Here is a 23,174-nt window from a genome sequence, read left to right as displayed (position 1 = left end):
AGTACAGAGAGTTTCTGTATAATCTTCACTCAGCTTCCCCTACTGTTAACAATTTATATAACCATAATACAATAATCAAAACACAGAAATTAGCATTGGTTCAATAACTAAAAAACTACAGATTTATAGAATTTTGCTAGCTTTTCCACTAATGTCTCTGTTTTGGGATTCAATCCAGGATCCCACATTGCATTTAGTTATCATATCTCCTTAGTCTCCTTCAGTCTGACATTTCCTCAGTCTTGTTTTTCATGACCTTGATACTTTTGAAAAGTACTGGTAAGTATTTTGTAAAATGTTCCTCAATTTGGGTTTGACTGGTGCTTTCTTTTTCTTTTTAATTTAATTTTTTAAAAATTATTTTATTTATTTATTTATGTATGTCTGTGCCACGTGGCTTATGGGATCTTAGTTCCCAACCGGAGATTGAACCTGGGCCCTTGGCAGTGAAAGCATCGAGTCCTAACCACTGGACTGCCAGGGAATTCCCAGACTGGTGTTTTCTTAATTACATTGAGCTTATGCATTCTTTTTATTTTAAGTGAGTTTTATTTTACTTACTACTTTATTATTTTATTTTTATTGAGATATAATTGATATCAAACCAACATAATGGTTTGATATTTGTATACACTGTGAAGTGATCACCTGAACAGTAAGTCTAGTTAGCATTCATCACCATACGTAGTCTTGAACGTCATCTCACCTTCCTAGAAAGGGTACTTAATCTACCTCTTACTAGAGAAGGAAGTGTTTTGTTTAGAAAATTTTCATTTCTAGGCTTTTGACCATATTCCTTAACCACTCACACAAAGCCCATGTCCTGGAAGCTGACATCTTAGAGCTCAGGGATACCCTGTATATCACTTGTCAGTTTTGCTCGAGCATTCTCTCTATCTAGAACGGTGGTTCTTTAAGAGGGTTCCATCAGTGTCACTTGGGAAATGCACATTCTCAGGCCCCACTCCAGATCTACTGATTCAGAAAGTCTGGGGTGTGGCCCAGAAATGTGTGTTTTAACAAGCCCTCCATGTGATTTGGTTGCATGTTTAAGTTTGAGAACCATTGGTCTGCAATCAGGTCCGGGGAGCATATCTGACTATTCTTCTTTCAAGGCACTGTTCACATTGCATTTTTTTTTTTTTTTTTTTTTTTTGCGGTACGCGGGCCTCTCACTGCTGTGGCCTCTCCCGTTGCGGAGCACAGGCTCCGGATGCGCAGGCTCAGCGGCCATGGCTCACGGGCCCAGCCGCTCTGCGGCACGTGGGATCTTCCCGGACCGGGGCACGAACCCGCGTCCCCTGCATCGGCAGGCGGAAGCCCCACATTGCACTTTTAAGAACACTTTTCAGATCAGAATTATTTCTCCTCCTCCATTTTCCCATGATACATTAAATATACTTCTCTATGTTAATATTCATCTCAGTTTTCCTTTTTAGAGGGAATATCTCTTTCCTTTATTAGACTTTGTGCTTTTGGAAGACTGTTATCATTCAGGTAACCAGAGTTGGCAGTCAGTAATATTTGCTGAATTTCTCAATCTAATGTCAGTTTCAGGGATAACTGTAACAACTACCATTTGAGTGCATACTACATCCCAGCATATGTTATCTATTATTGTAATAACTCTAAGAGGTAGATTTTTTTTTTAACTTCCACTTTATAGATGAAGAAACTAAAGTTCAGAGAAATTAATGTTCCCTGGGTCATACAGGTAGCAAGTGAGAAGGCTAAGATTCAAACCTAAGTCTCTCTAACTCCTAAACCTCTGCTTTTTCCTTTATGCCTTTTTCTCTAAGAAGCATCTTTCCTTTGTGAACACTTGTTACAGAAATTAGGTGATGAAATAGTTGATATAGTTCCAGTTTTAAGGAATTTTTTACTCTAATGCAGTGGTTCTTGGCTAGGACTGAGTTTCAGAATTCTGCAGAACTTTAAAAAATGTTACATCCTTGATGGTAAGGGAGAAAGGGAAGTTGTACAGGTATCCTTTTAAAAAGCTCCACGTGGTTCAGATCCATACCATGGTTAAGAACAACTAATTTATGGAAAAGAACCCATTTATAATTTATATATATATATTCTATAAAATTTATATATAATTGATCTCCCTCATGAGTTCATATTCAGCAACACTTTTGACTAAGCTGGGTTTCTCTGAATTATTCTCTCACAAATGAAAAGTAGTACATTGCACAGTAATTGAGAATAGACTCTGGAATTAGACAAATTGTGGTTCATAAACCAACATTGTCACTTACTAGCCATGAGACCTGGAGCAAGCTACTTTACGTCTGTATGCCTCAGTTTCCTCTTCTGTAAAATAGTATTGTAATAGTTCTAACCTCATAGGGTTGTTAAAGATTAAATAGGGTATTGGAAGTGAAGTGCTTAGCATAGTGGCTACGTTGGTAAGAACAGTAGGATTTGTGGCATTTTAACTTGCCCTATTCACCTTCTCCTCTCCCCAGTTCAACAGTAGCCTTAAAAACCAGCAGCCTATAAAAAAAAAAAAAAACCAGCAGCCTTGTGGCCACTGGAGGGGCAAACTGGTTTGAGTTCCTCAGAAGGTCCCATCTCCAGAACGTTGTCACTTGTCTTGCAGCTTCTCAGAAAAGCTCCGTTCCAGGGAGTTGTTATTTGACCTGCCTCAGAGATTCCTCTGTGGGAAGTCTCTGTCCCTAGGACTTCCATCTAAAATAATTACCTGCAGTCGTTGAACACTGTGCTGCCTGAGGCTGTGATGCCACTTGGAGCAAACAAGAGCTTGGCCAAAAATCTAAAAGGAAGATCTGGGAAACGAGATATCTGTAGTGGGCTTTGAAATGCTTCAGGGATCTAGAAGGCCACACACAAATGCAGGACTGTGTTTGTGCCCAGGAAAGACCCGACAGGGCCCCAGTCTCTCATCTCTGGCTGACTTTGAGGTCCCATGCAGGTGAAGGCCAAGACAGACATGTAGACTGCTTGAACGCTGAAGGTGCGCCTAATCACGCACTGAGCTCCTCAGCGAAGGGTAGAAGCCATATTGGTTCAGAGCACTGAAGGAAACCTCCATCCAGTCATCTAGCTGACCACTAAGCTCACTGAGTGGAGACATTGGTGGTCACGTGCTACAGGGAATACAGACCTCAGAGTTAGTCTGGGAAAGTCACTAGAGAAACAAATAGCAGCAACAACAGAAACCAAAAAGCCAGCCACAACAACAAACCCAGGGGAGACAGTGGTGATCTGACTTCCAGAGTTACCATATTATATTACTTAGAATGTCCACTTGGCAATAAAAAAATTCAAGACACCCAAAGAAACAGGAAAGTATGGTCCATACTCAGAAAAAAAAAAAAAAGCAGTCAATAGAGACTGTCTCCAAGGAGGCCCAGGTATTAGACTTACTAGACAAAGATGTTAAATCAGCTGTTATAAAAGTTCGGAGAGCTTAAGGAAAGTATGTGGAGATATTCTTGGGCCTTTGCACATCTGTGTATGTGGACCCTGTTACCACTCTGTATAAGGGTATGTAAAATAAATAGTGAACTTTGTTCCTGCCCTTGAGAAAGCTGATCTCTTGTGCTCTGGGAAGGCTAATGTGGAGGCTGTGAACCGGTAAATCTCTTTCTGTAAATTTCTCCACAGATTCCATCTCAGCTTTAGGAAAGGACATGTATACTAGGCTGTTTACTGCAAAGATGTTTGTAACAGCAAAAGATTTGAAAGAAACAAATGCCCATCAATAGAGGACTGATCTATATAGTCCTACAAGGGGATACTATATGGCTGTGTTTAAAAAAGAAAAAAAATCTCTGAAAGGAGTCTTAAAAACAAATATCAGTGATTACCTGTTGATAGGAGGGAGGCAGAGGGGAGACTTTAAGTGCCATGGTGTATTTAATCCATCTCTTTCTTTGGACATTTAGGTGGCTTCCAATTTTCAACTATTGTAAATAACCTTAAGGTGAACATCCCCAGAAATACCTTTCTGTGTTTATGTTCTATAATTTTCTTGCATTAAATTCCTGGGGATGGAATTACTTAGTAAAGCTTGTTTTATAAATTGTTTGCTCAAACTGTTTGCCTGTTTTTCAGATGAGGTATTATTTTCAGCCGTTAGGAAAGCCTCTTTAAATGTGCAAAAAAAAAAAAGAAAATTAATTTTAAACATTTATTTGAAAGGCTTTTAACTTCTTTTTTACATGAAGCTACATTCAGTAGCTACATAAAGTATTTTACATTACTTTATTTTTAGTAGATAGTTTTCATAAGTTGCTTTCCATTACTTTGAAATAAAAGTATAAGTATTTTGACCTTAATACTTGAACGTATCTTTAAAATTTTTAAAAAGTATTTTTCTTTAATTTTTAAAAGGTATATATTGTAGTACACTGTTTTTCAAACTGCAGGTTGCAACCATTTGTGGGTCATATAATCAATAGCTTTCAACTAGAATTTAAAGTAATTAAAAAGAACATGTAAAAACACACCATCTTTTGTATTATTCCATGAAATGCTTGTTTAGCTATTTTACAAAGTATATGTATACTAGGTTGTGATGTAAAATAGAACTCAAAATTAAAACATTCTTTTTGGAAGCCATTGGTTAGAATGATTAAGAATGGAGTCTTCCGGCCTTGATTTGTTCCCCAGCTCTGTCACTCTGCCAGCTTTGTGACCTTGGGTTAGGTCTCTAACCCCTTCATACCTCCTCTCCTTTAGGGTAAAATGGGAATAATGTTAGTATCTACCTCGTAAGTTTCCTGTAAAGATCCAGTGAGTTTATCTAAGCAAGGCTAAATAGATGTTAGCTAATTTTGTTAACATAGTTATTACTACAGGCTCATTGTTCATTATAACAAATTTAAGAAGTACATTAAAAAAATCAGAACTTCCTATAATTTTTACTTTTCTTTTGGGGGGGGGGAGATTTTTTTTTCTTGAATTTTAGAATTTTATTTTATTTATCTTTTTATACAGCAGGTTCTTATTAGTTATCCATTTTATACATAATAGTGTATATATGTCAATCCCAGTCTCCCAATTCATCACACCACCACACCCATCCCCCGCCGCTTTCCCCCTTTGGTGTCCATACGTTTGTTCTCTACATCTGTGTCTCAATTTCTGCCCTGCAAACCGGTTCATCTGTACCATTTTTCTAGGTTACAAATATAGGCGTTAATATACAATATTTTTCTCTTTCTGACTTCACTCTGTGTGACAGTGTCTAGATTCATCCACGTCTCTACAAATGACCCAATTTCCTTCCTTTTTATGGCTGAGTAATATTCCATTGTATATATGTACCACTCCTTCTTTATCCATTTGTCAGTTGATGGGCATTTAGGTTGCTTCCATGACCTGGCTACTGTAAATAGTGCTGCAGTGAACATTGGGGTGCATGTGTCTTTTTGAATTATGGTTTTCTCTGTGTATATGCCCAGTAGTGGGATTGCTGGGTCATATGGTAATTCTATTTTTAGTTTTTTAAGGAACCTCCATACTGTTCTCCATAGTGGCTGTATCAATTTACATTCCCACCAACAGTGCAAGAGGGTTCCCTTTTCTCCACACCCTCTCCAGCATTTGTTGTTTGTAGATTTTCTGATGATGCCCATTCTAACTGGTGTGAGTTTTGTAGTTTTGATTTGCATTTCTCTAATAATTTGTGATGTTGAGCAGCTATTCATGTGCTTCTTGGCGATCTGTATGCCTTCTTTGGAGAAATGTCTGTTTAGGTCTTCTGCCCATTTTTTGATTGGGTTGTTTGTTTTTTTAATATTGAGCTGCATGAGCTGTTTATATATTTTGGAGATGAATCCTTTGTCCGTTGAAACATTTGCAAACACTTTCGCTCATTCTGAGGGTTGTCTTTTCCTCTTGTTCGTAGTTTCCTTTGCTTTGCAAAACTTTTAAGTTTCATTAGGTCCATTTTTGTTTATTTTTGTTTTTATTTCCATTACTCTAGGAAAAAAGATCTTGCTGTGATTTATGTCAAAGAGTGTTCTTCCTATGTTTTCCTCTAAGAGTTTGATAGTTTCTGGCCTTACATTTAGGTCTTTAATCCATTTTGAGCTTATTTTTGTGTATGGTGTTAGGGAGTGATCTAATCTCATACTTTAAATGTACCTGTCCAGTTTTCCCAGCACCACTTATTGAAGAGGCTGTCCTTTCTCCACTGTACATTCGTGCCTCCTTTATCAAAGATAAGGTGACCATATGTGCGTGGGTTTGTCTCTGGGCTTTCCATCCTGTTCCATTGATCTGTATTTCTGTTTTCCTGCCAGTACCATATTGTCTTGATTACTGTAGCTTTGTAGTATAGTCTGAAGTCAGGGAGTCTGATTCCTCCAGCTCCGATTTTTTCCCTCAAGACTGCTTTGGCTACTTGGGTCTTTTGTGTCTCCATACAGATTTTAAGGTTTTTTGTTCTATTTCTGTAAAAAATACCATTGGTAATTTGATAGGGATTGCATTGAATCTGTAGATTGCTTTGGGTAGTGTAGTCATTTTCACAGTACTGATTCTTCCAATCCAAGAATATGGTATATCTCTCCATCTGTTTGTATCATCTTTAATTTCTTTCATCAGTGTCTTATAGTTTTCTGTATACAGGTCTTTTGTCTCCCTAGGTAGGTTTATTCCTAGGTATTTTATTCTTTTTGTTGCAGTGGTAAATGGGAGTGTCTCCTTAATTTCTCTTTCAGATTTTTCATCATTAGTGTATAGAAATGCAAGAGATTTCTGTGCATTAATTTTGTATCCTGCAACTTTACCAAATTCATTGATTAGCTCTAGTAGTTTTCTGGTGGCATCTTTAAGATTCTCTATGTATAGTATCATGTCATCTGCCAACAGTGACAGTTTTACTTCTTCTTTTCCAATTTGTATTCCTTTTATTTCTTTTTCTTCTCTGATTGCCATGGCTAGGACTTCCAAAATTAAGTTGAATAATAGTGGTGAGAGTGGGTATCCTTGTCTTGTCCCTGATCTTAGAGGAAATGCTTTCAGTTTTTCACCACTGAGAATGATGTTTGCTGTGGGTTTGTCATATATGGCCTTTATTATTTTGAGGTAGGTTCCCTCTATGCCCACTTTCTGGAGAGTTTTTATCATAATGGGTGTTGAATTTTGTCAAAAGCTTTTTCTGCATCTATTGAGATGATCATATGGTTTTTCTTCTTAAATTTGTTAATATGGTGTATCACATTGATTGATTTGCATATATTAAAGAATCCTTGCATCCCTGGGATAAATCCCTTTTGATCATGGTGTATGATCCTTTTGATGTGTTGTTGGAATCGGTTTGCTACTATTTTGAGGATTTTTGCATCTATATTCATCAGTGATATTGGTCTGTAATTTTCTTTTTTTGTAGTATCTTTGTCTGGTTTTGGGATCAGGGGGATGGTGGCCTCATAGAATGAGTTTGGGAGTGTTCCTTCCTCTGCAATTTTTTGGAAGAGTTTGAGAAGGATGGGTGTTAGCTCTTCTCTAAATGTTTGATAGAAATCACCTGTGAAGCCATCTGGCTCTGGGCTTTTGTTTCTTGGAAGATTTTTAATCACAGTTTCAATTTCATTCCTTGTGATTGGTCTATTCATATTTTCTATTTCTTCCTGGTTCAGTCATGGAAGGATATACCTTTCTAAGAATTTGTCCATTTCTTCCAGGTTGTCCATTTTATTGGCATAGAGTTGCTTGTAGTAGTCTCTTAGGATTCTTTGTATTTCTGTGGTGTGTGTTGTAACTTCTCCTTTTTCATTTCTAATTTTATTGATTTGAGTCCTCTCCCTCTTTTTCTTGATGAGTCTGCCTAATGGTTTATCAAATTTTGTTTATCTTCTCAAAGAATCAGCTTTTAGGTTAATTGATCTTTGCTATTGTTTTCTTTGTTTCTATTTCATTTATTTCTGCTGTGATCTTTATGATTTCTTTCCTTCTGCTATCTTTGGGTTTTGTTTGTTCTTCTTTCTCTAGTTCCTTTAGGTGTAAGGGTAGATTGTTTATTTGAGATTTTTCTTGTTTCTTGAGGTAGGCTTGTATTGCTATAAACTTCCCTCTTAGAACTGCTTTTTCTGCGTCCCATAGGTTTTGAATAGTCGTGTTTTCATTGTCATTTTTCTCTAGGTATTTTTTGATTTTTCTTTGATTTCTTCAGTGATCTCTTGGTTATTTAGTAACGTATTTTTTAGCCTCCATATGTTTGTGTTTTTTACATTTTTTCCCTTTAATTCATTTCTAATCTTATAGAGTTGTGGTCAGAAAAGATGCTTGATATTATTTCAGTTTCCTTAAATTTACTGAGGCTATATTTGTGACCCAAGATGTGATCTATCCTGGAGAATGTTTCGTGCGCACTTGAGAAGAAAGTGTAATCTGCTGTTTTTGGATGGAACGTCCCATAAATATCAGTTAAATCTATCTGATCTATTTTATCATTTAAAGTTTGTGTTTCCTTATTAATTTTCTGTTTGGATGATCTGTCCATTGGTATAAGTGAGGTGTTAAAGCCCCCCCCATTACTGTGTTACTGTCGATTTCCTTTTTTATAGCTGTTAGCAGTTGCCTTATGTATTGAGGTGCTCCTATGTTGGGTGCATATATATTTATAATTGTTACATCTTCTTCTTGGATTGATCCCTTGATCATTATGTAGTGTCCTTCCTTGTCTCTTGTAGCATTCTTTATTTTAAAGTCTATTTTATCTGATATGAGTATTACTGCTCCAGCTTTCTTTTGATTTCCATTTGCATGGAATATATTTTCCATCCCCTCACTTTCAGTCTGTATGTGTCCCTAGGTCTGAAGTGGGTCTCTTGTAGACAGCATATATGTGGGTCTTGTTTTTGTATCCATTCAACGAGCCTGTGTCTTTTGGTTGGAGGATTTAATCAATGCACGTTTAAGGTAGTTATTGATATGTATGTTCCTATTACCATTTTCGTAATTGTTTTGGGTTTGTTTTTGTAGGTCCTTCTCTTGTGTTTCCCACTTAGAGAAGTTCTTTTAGCATATGTTGTAGAGCTGGTTTGGTGGTGCTGAATTCTCTTAGCTTTTGCCTGTCTGTAAAGCTTTTGATTTCTCCATCAAATCTGAATGAGATCCTTGACAGGTCGTTTAATCTCGGTAGTAGGTTCTTCCCTTTCATCACTTTAAGTATATCATGCCACTCCCTTCTGGCTTGTAGAGTTTCTGCTGAGACATCATCTGTTAACCTTATGGGAGTTCCCTTGTATGTTGTTTGTCATTTTTCCCTTGCTGCTTTCAATAATTTTTCTTTGTCTTTAATTTTTGCCAATTGGATTATTGTGTGTCTCGGCATGTTTCTCCTTGCATTTATCCTGTATGGGACTCTCTGCCTTTCCTGGAGTTGGGTGGCTATTTCCCTTCCCATGTTAGGGAAGTTTTCAATTATAATCTCTTCAAATATATTCTTATGTCCTTTCTCTCTTTCTTCTCCTTCTGGGACCCCTATAATGCGAACGTTGTTGCATTTCATGTTGTCCCAGTGGTCTCTTAGGCTGTCTTCATTTCTTTTCATTCTTTTTTCTTTATTCTGTTCCACAGCAGTGAATTCCACCATTCTGTCTTCCAGGTCACTTATCTGTTCTTCTGCCTCAGTTATTCTGCTATTGATTCCTTCTAGTGTAGTTTTCATTTCATTTATTGTATTGTTCATCTCTGTTTGTTTGTTCTTTTATTCTTCTAGGTCTTTGTTTAACACTTCTTGCATCTTCTTGATCTTTGCCTCCATTCTTTTTCCGAGTTCCTGGATCATCTTCACTCTCATTATTCTGAATTCTTTTTCTGGAAGGTTGCCTATCCACTTCAGTTAGTTGTTTTTCTGGGGTTTTATCTTCTTCCTTCATCTGGTACATAGCTGTCTGCCTTTTCATGTTGTCTATCTTTCTGTGAATGTGGTTTTTGTTCCACAGGCTGCAGGATTGTAGTTCTTCTTGCTTGTCCCTATAGTCTTATCACACAGAGATAACCACTAACAGAATCTTTTTTCCGTGATGCCCCAGAAATACAGAAAATTTAATGCCAATACAGTCTTCAGTAGTTTGATAAGATTTCTGCATTCATTTATACAGACTTAGAAGAGAAACTTTAAAGATCAAGGATCCTAATGTGTCTAGAAATTTTGGCATGTACATACACATTTGAGATAAGCTAAACTAGGTTCACAAAAGATAGCCACTTTCTAGAACAAAGATGACAGAAATGCAGTCAAGAAGTCTGAAATATTATGTTTATAAAGAAGAGGTTTTGATAACAACATTATAGGGGCAACTATTTAATTCATTTCTAAAGTTGAATGCTGGACACCCTTTACATATTGCCTTTGTTATAGTCATGCTCATAGGTGAACACCATATGCAGACGAGGGTGGCCAAGTACAGAGTGTCTGTACAGTTTCTCCCTGGATGATCTTATCCCTTCTGTGACCTTAAATCCCATCCAGATGCTCATAGACTCTTTTTTTTTTTTTGTATAAAATTTACTTTATTTAACATCTGTTTTGGCATATAATTGCCTTACAATGGTGTGTTAGTTTCTGCTTTATAACAAAGTGAATCAGTTATACATATACATATGTCCCCATATCTCTTCCCTCTTGCATCTCCCTCCCTCCCTCCCACCCTCCCTATCCCACCCCTCTAGGTGGTCACAAACCACCGGGCTGATCTCCCTGTGCTATGCAGCTGCTTCCCACTAGCTATCTATGTTACGTTTGGTAGTGTATATATGTCCATGCCTCTCTCTCACTTTGTCCCATCTTACCCTTCCCCCTCCCCATATCCTCAAGTCCATTCTCTAGTAGGTCTGTGTCTTTATTTCCATCTTACCCCTAGGTTCTTCATGACCCTTTTTTTTTTTTTTTTTTAGATTCCATATATATGTTAGCATACGGTATTTGTTTTTCTCTTTCTGACTTACTTCACTCTGTACGACAGTCTCTGGGTCCATCCACCTCACTACGAATACTTCAGTTTCGTTTCTTTTTATGGCTGAGTAATATTCCATTCTATATATGTGCCACATCTTTATTCATTCATCTGTTGATGGACACTTAGGTAGCTTCCATATCCTGGCTATTGTAAATAGAGCTGCAACGAACATTTTGGTACATGACTCTTTTTGAATTATGGTTTTCTCAGGGTATATGCCCAGTAGTGGGATTGCTTGGTCGTATGGTAGTTCTCTTTTCAGTTTTTTAAGGAACGTCCATACTGTTCTCTGTAGTGGCTTTATCAATTTACATTCCCACCAACAGTGCAAGAGGGTTCCCTTTTCTCCACACCCTCTCCAGCATTTATTGTTTGTAGTATTTTTGATGATGACCATTCTGACTGGTGTGCAGATGCTCATAGACTCTTAAGTTTACATTGTTAGCTCACACCATTCCTCTGAGCCCTGGACTTATAGAGTCAACTTCCTACTTTATGTCTTTTCTTGGAAATTGCACAGACATTTAAACAAGTCAACATATTTAAACAGATTTTGATTCTTTCCCCCCCACTGAAACTTATCTTTCTGAGAATCTTTTCTGCCAGTAGCGAGCATCACTCAGGTGCTCCAGCCTGAAACTGGAGAACGTCTTTTATTCTTCCTTCTTCCCTATCCTCTACCTTCAGTCCATCAGCAGCTCCTGTCAGATGTGCTCCATGTATGTCTCCAATGTGTCCTGTGTTCACCATCCCTGCAGTCACTACTTGGGGCTGGCTAGTTACTGTGTTCCAGGAACTGCACTACTCTGCTTCTGCTCTTGAGCCCAGCAGCTAGGGTGATTCATCATAATGCACATCAGACAGGTTCCTTGATTTAAATCCATGAATAACTTTTCATTTAGGTTAAAATCCACATTCCTTACCCTAGCCTAAAAGGTTTTGCATTAATGGCCCCATCTGCCTTTCTTCCTCTTCCCCATTTCTCATTGTTCTTTCTCTCAGTTTGGCCACACTGGCCTTTTATCAAGAGCTGAACTCACCCAGAATTTCTAGCTTGGAGACTTTGTACACACTTTGCATTTTCTTCTGCCTGGGACACTTCCCTCTCACTCCACCCTGAATATCCTGTATGTGTTTGCTTTTTATCCATCTGGTCTCAGTTTATCTTATATTGTAATACTTCCTTAGTGGGTCTTTGCCCAACCACCCAGTCCAAAATGTTCTTTCATTACCCTGAACCTGTTATTCTCCATCGCAGCATCCTGTTCATTTTTTTCATGGCATTTATCACAACCTGTTAATTGTATATTTGTTTACTTGTGCATTTTTCTCCTAAGAGACTGTGATGAAGTATAAAATCATCTTGTTTTATTTATATATGAAGTGAAGTAGTGAATGGACAAGTGAGTAAAAAGGGACAATTGTAAATTTTGGAAGCAATAAATTTATGAACATTCCTTTCCAGCTTTTAAGTTAATGTAGATTTTTTAGATGATCTTTAGGTTTTCAGAGTGTATTATAGTATTCTGTCACTAGGGGGCAGTTACACCTCTCTGATCAAATTTACCTAGTTTATTATCTCAGACTTTGTTTTTTTCTTAAATATTATGTATTTCTTTCATGTGTCTGTTTGGAGGGAAATTATTCAAATTGGGTGACCCTGATAATGATCATATAAATCTCTATTTGTATTATGTTTATTGACTCCTTATTAACATACTGTATTTCCAGCTCTGGTGGATCAAGGTTTACTCTAGAAAATTAGGTTTTATATTTTTATATAGTTTCATATTTTTAATATATAATATTTCCACATAGCTATCCCTTGGAGTTTTGTTTGGGAAAGGGGTTAGGCAGTCTGTCTTGTCAGCATCATTACAGATCTCCAAATTATCTTAGTATGGTTACACACACATGAAACAATCTTTTCCTGGTGGAAAACTCTCAAATTACATGAAAGGAGCAATAGTCTGCTGATAGCTAATTTTCTCTGGGAATAGTTTTATGGCAGGAATTTCTAAGCTTTTGTGCAAAACCTTAGTATCGGTCTTTTTAAAAAAACAAACACCTCAGTTCAGAGTTTTATTCATCATCAACCTTGAAATTAGCCAGTAACCATGTCTTATTCTTTTTTTTTTTTGCGGTACATGGGCCTCTCACTGTTGTGGCCTCTCCCATTGTGGAGCACAGGCTCTGGATGCACAGGCTCAGCAGTCATGGCTCATGGGCCTAGCCGCTCCGCGGCATGTGGGATCTTCCTGGACCATCGGCAGGCGGACTCTCAACCACTACGCCATCAGGGAAGCCCCATGCCTTACTTATTCTTAATGTAATTTTTAAATTATGCAAATTTGAAATTGTACAGGTTAACAATATTAAGGTTCTTACTCTAGTAAAATCAGAAATACTGTGAAAACCAAACCTTTTGTCAAGAATCCCATAATTTCAAGCTGGCAGGCTGTGCGAATTATAAATTTTATATTTGCTTCCATGCCTTTTACAATTGTAAACAAATACCTGTCAGCCTTTGTCAGTATCATGTGAACTGTGCTGTTTCCAGACATCTGATGTCCGTGTGATTTTTGTTGACTGTAGTGCTGATATTTTAAACTGTGGTTATAATTTAATATCATTTTAAAGCCTATGACAGTTTCAGCCAAGCATTCATTAAGTGTTAATGCCGAAAAATGCATCCGAAAGCGAGTTATTTTGGGACAGAAGTTAAATGTGACAGAATGCAATGAAGAAAGCCAAAAACCTATCATGATTTGTATTACTGTTAATTTAGGAGACAGAACTGAATCATTAGCCAGAATGCCAGCAATATTAAAGCAGCACTAAACTGTACATACCTTTAAGTTCATGACAGTTGTTGTGTAACTAAGCAAGGATGATGGATAAAATGCTGGCATCAGGGGCTAATACGGCTGTAATGTGTCCCTAAGTCAGTTCAGATTATCATCTGTTGTAAGCCATGGAGTATCTTTGATTATTTGAAATGTGGACATAGTAATGGAAAAAGTTTCACTTCAAATGTTTGTTCTAAGTATATTTTGCAGCAAAAATATGATATGAGGATTATAGATTTACGAACTATAAGAACCCACTCCTTACTTTACATTTTGTTTCATTGAGAATATAATTCGAATTATGAGACTTCAACAATTTCAAAATCTTTGAGAATGTATTCCTCATAAAATGTGATCACTTTATGTTTAATATATGTGTATGTATCTCTATATTTACATATGTATATACACACATATGTACACATTTCCCCTATTAATTTACTCTTAGGTAACCAACCACTTATAAAGACACTAAAAGCTGACAGCTGTCAGTGCTGCTTTGGGGCTGTATATAAGCATAAGTCACATAACTTTTGCACTTTCAATCCCCAACTCTCCACATGTATTATTATATCGGTGTACCCATATTTTGATCAGCTATCAGTTTTAGATTGAAGGTTCTATAGTTGTTGCTTTTGTATCCTTTTTCCTTTGATAGGTTGCCTCCCACTGTGTGTTTTGTATAGTTGTTCCCTGTGTATGTGATAAGCATAAAAAACAACAAACACTTCCCATTTTAGGGATAGGTTTTGTTTACCAAATCCATTTTCAGGTCAACTAGTTGGCATTTGGAATTTGTTTTCCGATGGAAATACTGTTATACGTGGTGGCTAAATTTTTCGGGCTAACCCACAGAACCTGTTTCTTCACAACTAACTTAATCACCATTTATAGCCTGGCTTCTATGAGAAAATGCATTGCAACTTCTAACTTTTAATACCAGATCAAGAACTCCTTAACTCCTTGGGCCCACCTACTGCACACACACAATGCACACACCCCACATACACTATGGGGACTCCACTTTGCAGTCTGGCATTGGGAATATATATACTGCTGATTTTCAATGCAGATAATTTCATGTTAGATAGGAGCCTGGGAATTCTGTGATGCTGAAAAGGAGTTAGAAGATGAGGCCCAACAGGAATCTCATCCACTTTGTTCTTGCCTATAGCCTTTGGGTTGTGGCTCTAGTGGAGTTGGGAGCAGCAGGGACGTTCAATAACGATGTGCATTCTGTTCAAATGGGATATAGAATTGGTGGCAGCTCCCGTGTTTTAACTGAAAGCAAGTGGGCAGCTGTGGTGCAAAATCAGATGCTGATAAAGGATATCTATGAAAAGCCTACAGCTAACGTCATGCTTAATGCTGAAGAATGAAATGTCTTTCTCCTAAGATTAGGAACAAGGCAAGGATGTCTGTTCTCACCACCCTACTAACATCATGCTGGAAGTCTTTGTGTAATGAAGCAAAAAAAGAAAAAAGAGGACTTCCCTGGTGGCACAGTGGTTAAGTATCCGCCCGCCAATGCAGGGGACACAGGTTCGATCCCTGGTCCAGGAAGATCCCACATGCTGTGGAGCAGCTAAGCCCGTGCGCCACAACTACTGAGCCTGCACTCTAGAGCCTGCGAGCCACAACTAGTGAGCCCGTGTGCCGCAACTGCTGAAGCCCGCGTGCCCTAGAGCCTGCGTGCCACAACTACTGAGCCCACCGCAACTGCTGAAGCCCGTGCGCTTTAGGGCCTGTGTGCCACAGCTGCTGAGCCCGTGTGCTACAACTTCTGAAGCCCGCACACCTAGAGCCTGTGCTCCACAACAAGAGAAGCCACCACAATGAGAAGCCTGCGTGCCTCAGTGAAGAGTAGCCCCTGCTCACCGCAACTAGAGAAAGCCCGCGCGCAGCAATGAAAACCCAATGCAGCCAAAAATAAATAAAATTTTAAAAAATAAGTAAAATAAAATAAAAATAAAATAATGAAAAAATAAAAAAATTAAAAGGCATACAGGTTGAAAAGAAAACTGTCTTGTTTTTAGATGATTATTTACATAGAAAATCACAAGGGATCTATTAAAAAAGTCTTAGAACTAAGTGAGCTTAGCAAGGTCCTAGGATACAAGGTCAACACACAAAAATCAATTGTATTTCTGTGTACCAGCGATGAACAGTTGGAAACCAAAAAAATTTTTAAAAGAACATTTACAAAAAAAAGGACATTTACAATAGCTCCTCAAAATGAAATTTTTAGGTTTAAATCTAATAAAATATGTATAGCATCAGTATCCTGAAAGTTATATAACTCTGATGAAAGCGAGCAAAGACCTAAGTGGTAGAGAGACATACTGTATTCATGGATTGGAAGACAACATAGTAAAGATGTCAGTTTTTATTGATATATAGATTTAATACATTTCCCATTAAAATCTCAGCAGGATTTTTTCTAGATACAGACAAGCTGATTCTAAACTTTTTACAGAAAAACAAATGAACTAGAATAGCCAGACAATTTTAGAAGAGAAAGATAAAGCTGGAAGACATATGTATAGTACAGATCTTAAAACTTGATGCTACAGTAATCAAGACAGTGTAATATTAGCAAAAACATAGACATGTAGATGAGTGAAATAGAATTAAGAGTTCAGTGGTAGACCCATTAAAAATATATCTAGTTCTTTTTTTTGGAAGAGCTTTACCGAGATGTAATTCACATACCATACAGTTAACTCATTGAAAGTATACGTTGTTTTTTAGTATATTCAGAGAGTTGTGCAGCCATTACCACGGTTTTGTTTTATTTATTTTCTAGCTTTATTGAGATATAATTGACAACTAACGTTGTGTAAGTTTAAGGTGTACAACGTGATGGTTTGATACACATCTCAGTTGCAAAATGATTACAATAGGGTTAACTTCACATCATTCCTTTTTTGTGTGTGTGTGGTTAAAACATTTAAGATTACTCTCAGCAAATTTCAAGTGTATAATACAGTATTATATCTGTAGTCATCATGTTTTACAGTAGATCCTCAGACCGTATTCATCTTATAGCTGAAAGTTTACACCCTTTGACCATCCTCCCCATCTCCTTTAGCCCCCACCACTACTCTCTGTTTCTACGAGTTTGACTTCTTTAGATTCCACATATAAGTGATGTCATACACTGTTTGTCTATCTCTGTCTTATTTATTTCACTTAGCATAATCCCCTCAAGGTCTATTTATGTTTCACAAATGGCAGGATTTTCTTCTATTTTATTGCTGAATAGCATTCCATTGTGTGTGTATCTGTACACACACACACACACACACACACACACACACACCCCACATCTTATTCATTCATCCATGGACATACACTTGGGTTGTCTCCATATCTTGGCTATTGTGAATAATGCTGCAGTGAACATGGGAGTGCAGATATTTCTTTGATGTAGTTATTTCATTTCCTTTAAATTTATGCCTAGAAATCGGATTGCTAGGTCATATGGTAGTTCTATTTTTAGTTTTTTGAGGAACCTCCATACTGTATTACATTGTGGCTATACTCTTCAGATCTGCCCATTTTTAAATTGGGATGTTTGGTTTTTTTGATGTTGATTTGTATAAGCTGCTTATATATTTTGGAGATTAATCCCTTATTGGTCGTATCATTTGCAGATATTTTCTCCCATTCAGTAGATTGTCTTTTCATTTTGTCAGTGGTTTTCTTTGCTATATGCAAAAGCTTTTAAGTTTAATTAGGTTCCATTTGTTTATTTTTGCTTTTATTTCCTTTGCTTTATGAGACAGATTTAAAAAGTATTGCTGTGGTGACAAAGAGTGTTCTGTTTTCTTCTGGGAGTTTTATGGTTTCAGGTCTTACAGTTAGGTCTTTAATCCATTTTGAGTTTATTTTTGTATATGTGTTAGAGAATGTTCTAATTTCATTCTTTTACATGTAGTATCCAGTTTTCCCAGCACCATTTACTGAAGAAACTGTCTTTTCTCTGTTGTATATTCTTCTTTGTCATAGATTAATTGACCATAGGTGTGTGGGTTTGTTTCTGGGCTCTCTATTCTGTTCCATTAATCTATGTGTCTGTTTTTATGCCAGTACCATACTGTGTTGGTTACTATAGCTTTGTAGTATAGTCTGAGTCAGGGAGATTGATACGTCCAGTTCTGTTCTTCTTTCTCAAGTTATTTTGGCTGTTTGGGATCTTTTGTGTTTCCATACAAATTAAAAAAAAATTTGTTCTAGTTTTGTGAAAAATGCCACTGGTAATTTGATAGGGATTGCATTGAATCTGTAGATTGCCTTGGGTAGTATGGTCATTTTAACAATATTAATTCTTCGAACCCATGAACACAGTGTATGTTTCCATCTGTTTGTGTTGTCTTTACTTTATTTGATCAGTGTCTTATAGTTTTCTGAGTACAGATCTTTTACCTCCTTAGGTACATTTACCCCTAGGTATTTTATTCTTTTTGATGCCATTGTAAATGGAATTGTTTTTCTTAATTTGTCTTTGTGGTTCGTTGTTACTGTATAGAAATGCAGGCTGTGACTCCAAAGGCACAGCAACACAGGGGAGTTTCTTTTGGATGACGAACCTATTTTGTATCCTGGTTATGGTAGTGGGTACACAGACTTATACATGTGTTAAGATTCATAGACCTGTATACCAAAAAGGCAAAAGTCAGATGCTTATTAATTGGGGAGCTCCCTCTAATTACCAGACCAGGAAACAAATAAATTGGCAGAAATACCCATCATGAAATCATGAGATGAAAAAAAAACAAAAACGGAGTAACTTTTTCTTAAAGTTTTCTTCTCACAGTTTTAGGCTCACTTTTAAAATCTTTTCTTCCCCCTAATACCTTTTCAGAGACATGTCTTCACTGTTCTCTAATTTTTTTTTCTTTTTTATAGAACATATAGTTTAAATCTAAGAAAAAAAAACCCTCCAAAAAACTGCTCAGATTGTCTTATTATTTTGGAGTTTTGCAGGATTGACTATTTCTTCTTATAAGTACTATCCACAGGGTTTGTAAATCTTTGCTCCATATTTTTTTCTGTAGTGATACTTGTACCACTATATGACCATATGTGTCTGTGGTTCAGTGGTAGCCATCTTATGCATGCTGAGTTGATTCATTCTGAGTTTTAAAGTTTCTATTATATTTGAGTTTCTTCCTAGTACAAAGAATAAGAAAAGCATACCTGTTGACAACTTGTGATAGAAAAAGTTTGAAAGGAACTGTAAAATAAGGAATCCTGAGCATGGTGCGTTTATCTAAAGAATAAATATGGGACTAGAATCTATAATAGGAACTTGAGTGTAGGAACCAAAAGTTAATCTTCTGTATATATTCAACATTTGTCAAATTCTTACTAGAATACTCTCTTCAGCTCTGAAATTGGCAACTTAAGCAAGATGTGGAAATAATTGGCAAGGTTCCTGAAAGGAGCAACGAAAACTATTAGAGAATGAAAATAAAGCCTTTAAGAGAAGGTTAAAAGAATTGACGTTTCCTAGGGAAGAAAGTGAAGAGCTGGAACACGGATGGTAACTCTTCATTTTGACTGACCAGGTGGCAAAAAAAGGAATGTCCTAAATTTTCTGGAGGGATTTATTAGCATGTGAACTTTACTCTGCATTCCGAGATGATTGAGACCATATTGTATGCACTCGCTTCTTCCCTGGGCTTTTCTCATGTCACACTTTCTGGTTCTCTCTCTAGCATTTGACACATTTGTATTTTGACTCCTTTTCTTGGAGGGGGCGGGCCTCTCCTTGACTCAGTTTCTTATCTTTCTTTTCCTCTTTTTCCCCCTCCTCCTTGGTGAAATCTCATGACTTTTGCTTCTGTCTTGTTCATGTCAAATCCATCCTTTACACACAGGTACCAGCAAGATCCATCCAAAATAAACATACCATGTCACTTTCCTACTCAGAATCCTTTAGAATCTTCCCGTAACTTCAACAGCAACCACTGTCCTCCAGGGTCTGGATCCAGGAGAGGGGCAGTGAAGTGACAGGTGCTCATAACCCCTGGCCAGAAACATCTCTGTCAACCCACCCACTACGAGCATGCTAGTTTACCCACCGTGTCAGGAAACAGGGAGTGCGCTTATAGGACAGCTCAAGCTCCTTAGGAGAGCATGAGAGACCTCCATGCTTGGTCCCCTGTCTGCCTCTATAGCCCCTAGCACCGCATCCCACCCTGGACTGTGAGTTTTGTTTTTCTTGCATATTCTGTTACACATGGCTTGCAGTTCTCAGGATTTGTCTTTTTTTAATAATAAAAATATGAAGGGAGTTATAAGCTTTTTAAATTAGGAGAGTTGCTTGGTATATTTTATAAGGAGGTTTTACGTACTTTTTAAGACAAAAGATGCTGGATTTCCTGAATTTTGTCCCATAGTATCTTCAGGGCGATTTGCCATTTTAGTTTTGAGTTTGTCTGGATTGGGTATTGATGAGATAAAAACAGAAAACAAAGTTAGTATATATTTATTGAATACTAGGGAACAAATCCATTAAGAACTGTAATTCTTCTTTGTGGAGTCATAAAATGTTAGCGAGAACAGGCCCTTAGATATCATCTGCTTCAGTCTCTCATGGTACAGATGAGAAGGAAACCGAGGCCCTTGAGAGGCTTGCCCAGGACATAGCAGACGGTATGGCAGATTCATCTAGAGCCCAGATGGCCTCAGGGTTGTACTACACCAGTTCTCCTTTTACTGCAGGGGTTTCCTCCCTCCCTCTCCCTCCCTTCCTTCCTCTCTCTCCCTTCCTCCCTCCTTCCCTCTCTTTCTTCCTACCTACCTACCTATCTGTATTTTTTTAAGCAGAGGAAGCTTACTTCTTTTTAAGTAAAATATATCCATTTACCTTTTTCTGTGAAATGCCTCATATTTATACAAAAGTAGAAAAGGAAAGTGCTTGTTCAAATAACCAATTGGTGTGGGTATATATTTGTGTATTACATAAATGTACTGAATATATGTATATATATGTTTATATATTTAATATTCACATAAGGTGAATTAGATTATTGAGTGGCAGGAATTCATAGTTGATTCATTTAACTTCTTGGGTTTAATTCTTACTCTTACGTTTAAAAAAGTTGAATGACTCTTAAGTTTTCTTATAACTTCCAAATCATAATAATTACCAATACTTGAATAGTTCTTATTCTCTACCAGTCAGTTGTGGTTGCAAGTACATATGTTAAGTACACACTTATATGTAATTCTTGCAACTATTATATGAGGTTGGTACAGTTACTATTGAGGAAATTAAGGCAGGAGGGTGTAGTGGCCCAAGGTGATGCCATTAGTAAAATGTGGAGCTGGGATTGAAGCCAGGGAATCTGGCTCTACAGTCCATGCTTATGGCTCCTGTACATCACTATATGGTGTCTCTGTGCTTTATCTTGTTAGTGCTTTGAATGAGATTTAATAAAAATGAATGTTTAAGGAAGCCTGTCTCTTCTTTCTTGATGTTTTAAAAAATAAAATATGAATAACAAATGTTTAACTTATGAAAGAACAACTCTTTTTAAAATGATAAATTCGTTCTGAGGAAAATTAAGAAGTTCACTAATTATTGATAGCAGTTCTATTAATATTTTATATAGTGTTTATTGGCCAAAAGAATCTAAATCAAACTGAAGTTACTCCTAGGACTCTGTAATCTTTACAGTTGTATAGTGGCTTTAAAAAATATTATTCAGAAACAAACCAGAATAACTTTTTTAGGTAGAATTTAATGAGAACATGATTCTGGATGATTCTGTTTTGTCAGGTCCTCTTCTGGATGCTGTATTTTAAGAAAAGCCCAACCAGACTGAGGGAAGGGATTGAGAACTATGTCATTACGTAAGAAAAATTTGGAGGGCCTGGTTACGCTCAGCCTGGAGAGGAAAGAACATTCTCAAATATATGAACAGCTGTTGTTTAGAAGGATTTACTAACTAAACTCATAGAAACAGAGAATAGAAAAGTGGTTTCCAGAGGCTTGGGGGAGGTTGGGAAATAGGGAGTTGAATAGGTAAAAGGGTACAAAATTTCAGCTCTGAGATGATTAAAGACTGAGGATCTAATGTAAATCATGGTGACTGCAGTGATAACACTGTATTGCTGAGAGAGTAGAACTTACATGTTCTCACTAAAAATAAATAAGTACATATATGAGGTTACAGATGTGTTAACTAAATGAGAGGAGTCCTTTCACAGTGTATACGTATATCAAATCATCACGATGTATGCTTTAAATATCTTACAATTTTATTTGTCAGTTATACCTCGGTAGAGCCAGAGAGAAAAAACAGATTTGACTTCATGGGATAGAATTGGAGCAGTAGGTGGAAAGTTACAGAGTGACAGACTTTTAGCTCAGTAGAAGCCGAGTGTGAAATTGGCTGGCTTAAGCAGTGAGGATTTCTTTGTCAGGAAGTTTTCAAGCAAAAGCTGGGTAACCCCTGGGAAAAGGATTTTGCAGAGCAGATTCATAGTTTAGTTGGACTAGATGACTTTTCAGTTCCCTTTTCACAGTCCTTGGCATGTTAATATGCACTCAACAAATAACTGTTAAGTTAGTGACTTTTAAAAACATGGAACGGGAGAAATATTCTTCTCTATTTTAAACCAGTGTGACTCTCTTTTTTTAATGTACAAAGAACTCTTTTAAAATTAATTAATTTTTGGCTGCGTTGGGTCTTAGTTGCTGCACGTGGGCTTTCTCTAGTTGCATCGAGCTGGGGCTACTCTTCATTGCGGTGTGCGGGCTTCTCATTGCGGTGGCTTCTCTTGTTGCAGAGCAGTGGCTCTAGGTGCGCGGGCTTCAGTAGTTGTGGCACATGGGCTCAGTAGTTGTGGCTCGCGGGCTCTAGAGCTCAGGCTTAGTAGTTGTGGCACACAGACTTAGTTGCTCCACAGCATGTGGGATCTTCCCGCACCAGGGGTCGAACCCGTGTCCCCTGCATTTAAGAGTCACCAATGTGACTCTTAAAGTGACTTATTTGATTCTGTCCTGATTATAAGGAGAGATTGAGAGGGAAAAATATTTAACTTTAGATGTCAGTTTGGTTACTTTCTGGTTCCTCCTATATACTGTGAGGCATTATAAATTGTGTTGTGCTCTCCAGGAAACGGTAAGTACCTTGCATAGCTGTTATATAAATCATTACCATGTAAGTTTAAAATGCATACATTTTTGTATGTATGCATATCTGAGTTTATTAACTTGTAAGCTCTTTGGTATTAGGATTTGTATTTTTATGTTTCCCCTCACAGCATCTAGTTCATACCTTTTAAAAATAATATTTGAAAGTGATTTCAAACTCTGTGTGTGTGTGTGTGTGTGTGTGTGTGTGTGTGTGTGTGTGTGTGT

At 37.2% G+C, this 23,174-nt stretch overlaps 1 protein-coding gene across 1 annotated transcript in view; it reads left to right on the top strand.

The window, feature by feature from the left end:
• FDX1 (ferredoxin 1) overlaps positions 1-23,174 on the top strand; it is a 35,573-nt gene that overhangs the window by 5,860 nt on the left and 6,539 nt on the right. The window lies entirely within an intron of this gene.

The sequence above is a fragment of the Monodon monoceros genome, unplaced genomic scaffold (genome assembly GCF_005190385.1).
Source record: "Monodon monoceros isolate NGI ecotype Baffin Bay Population unplaced genomic scaffold, NGI_Narwhal_1 Super_Scaffold_7, whole genome shotgun sequence".
Taxonomy (NCBI): Eukaryota; Metazoa; Chordata; class Mammalia; order Artiodactyla; family Monodontidae; genus Monodon; species Monodon monoceros.
The sequence above is the reverse complement of the archived record's forward strand: the minus strand, read 5'-3'. Positions and strand labels throughout refer to the sequence as shown.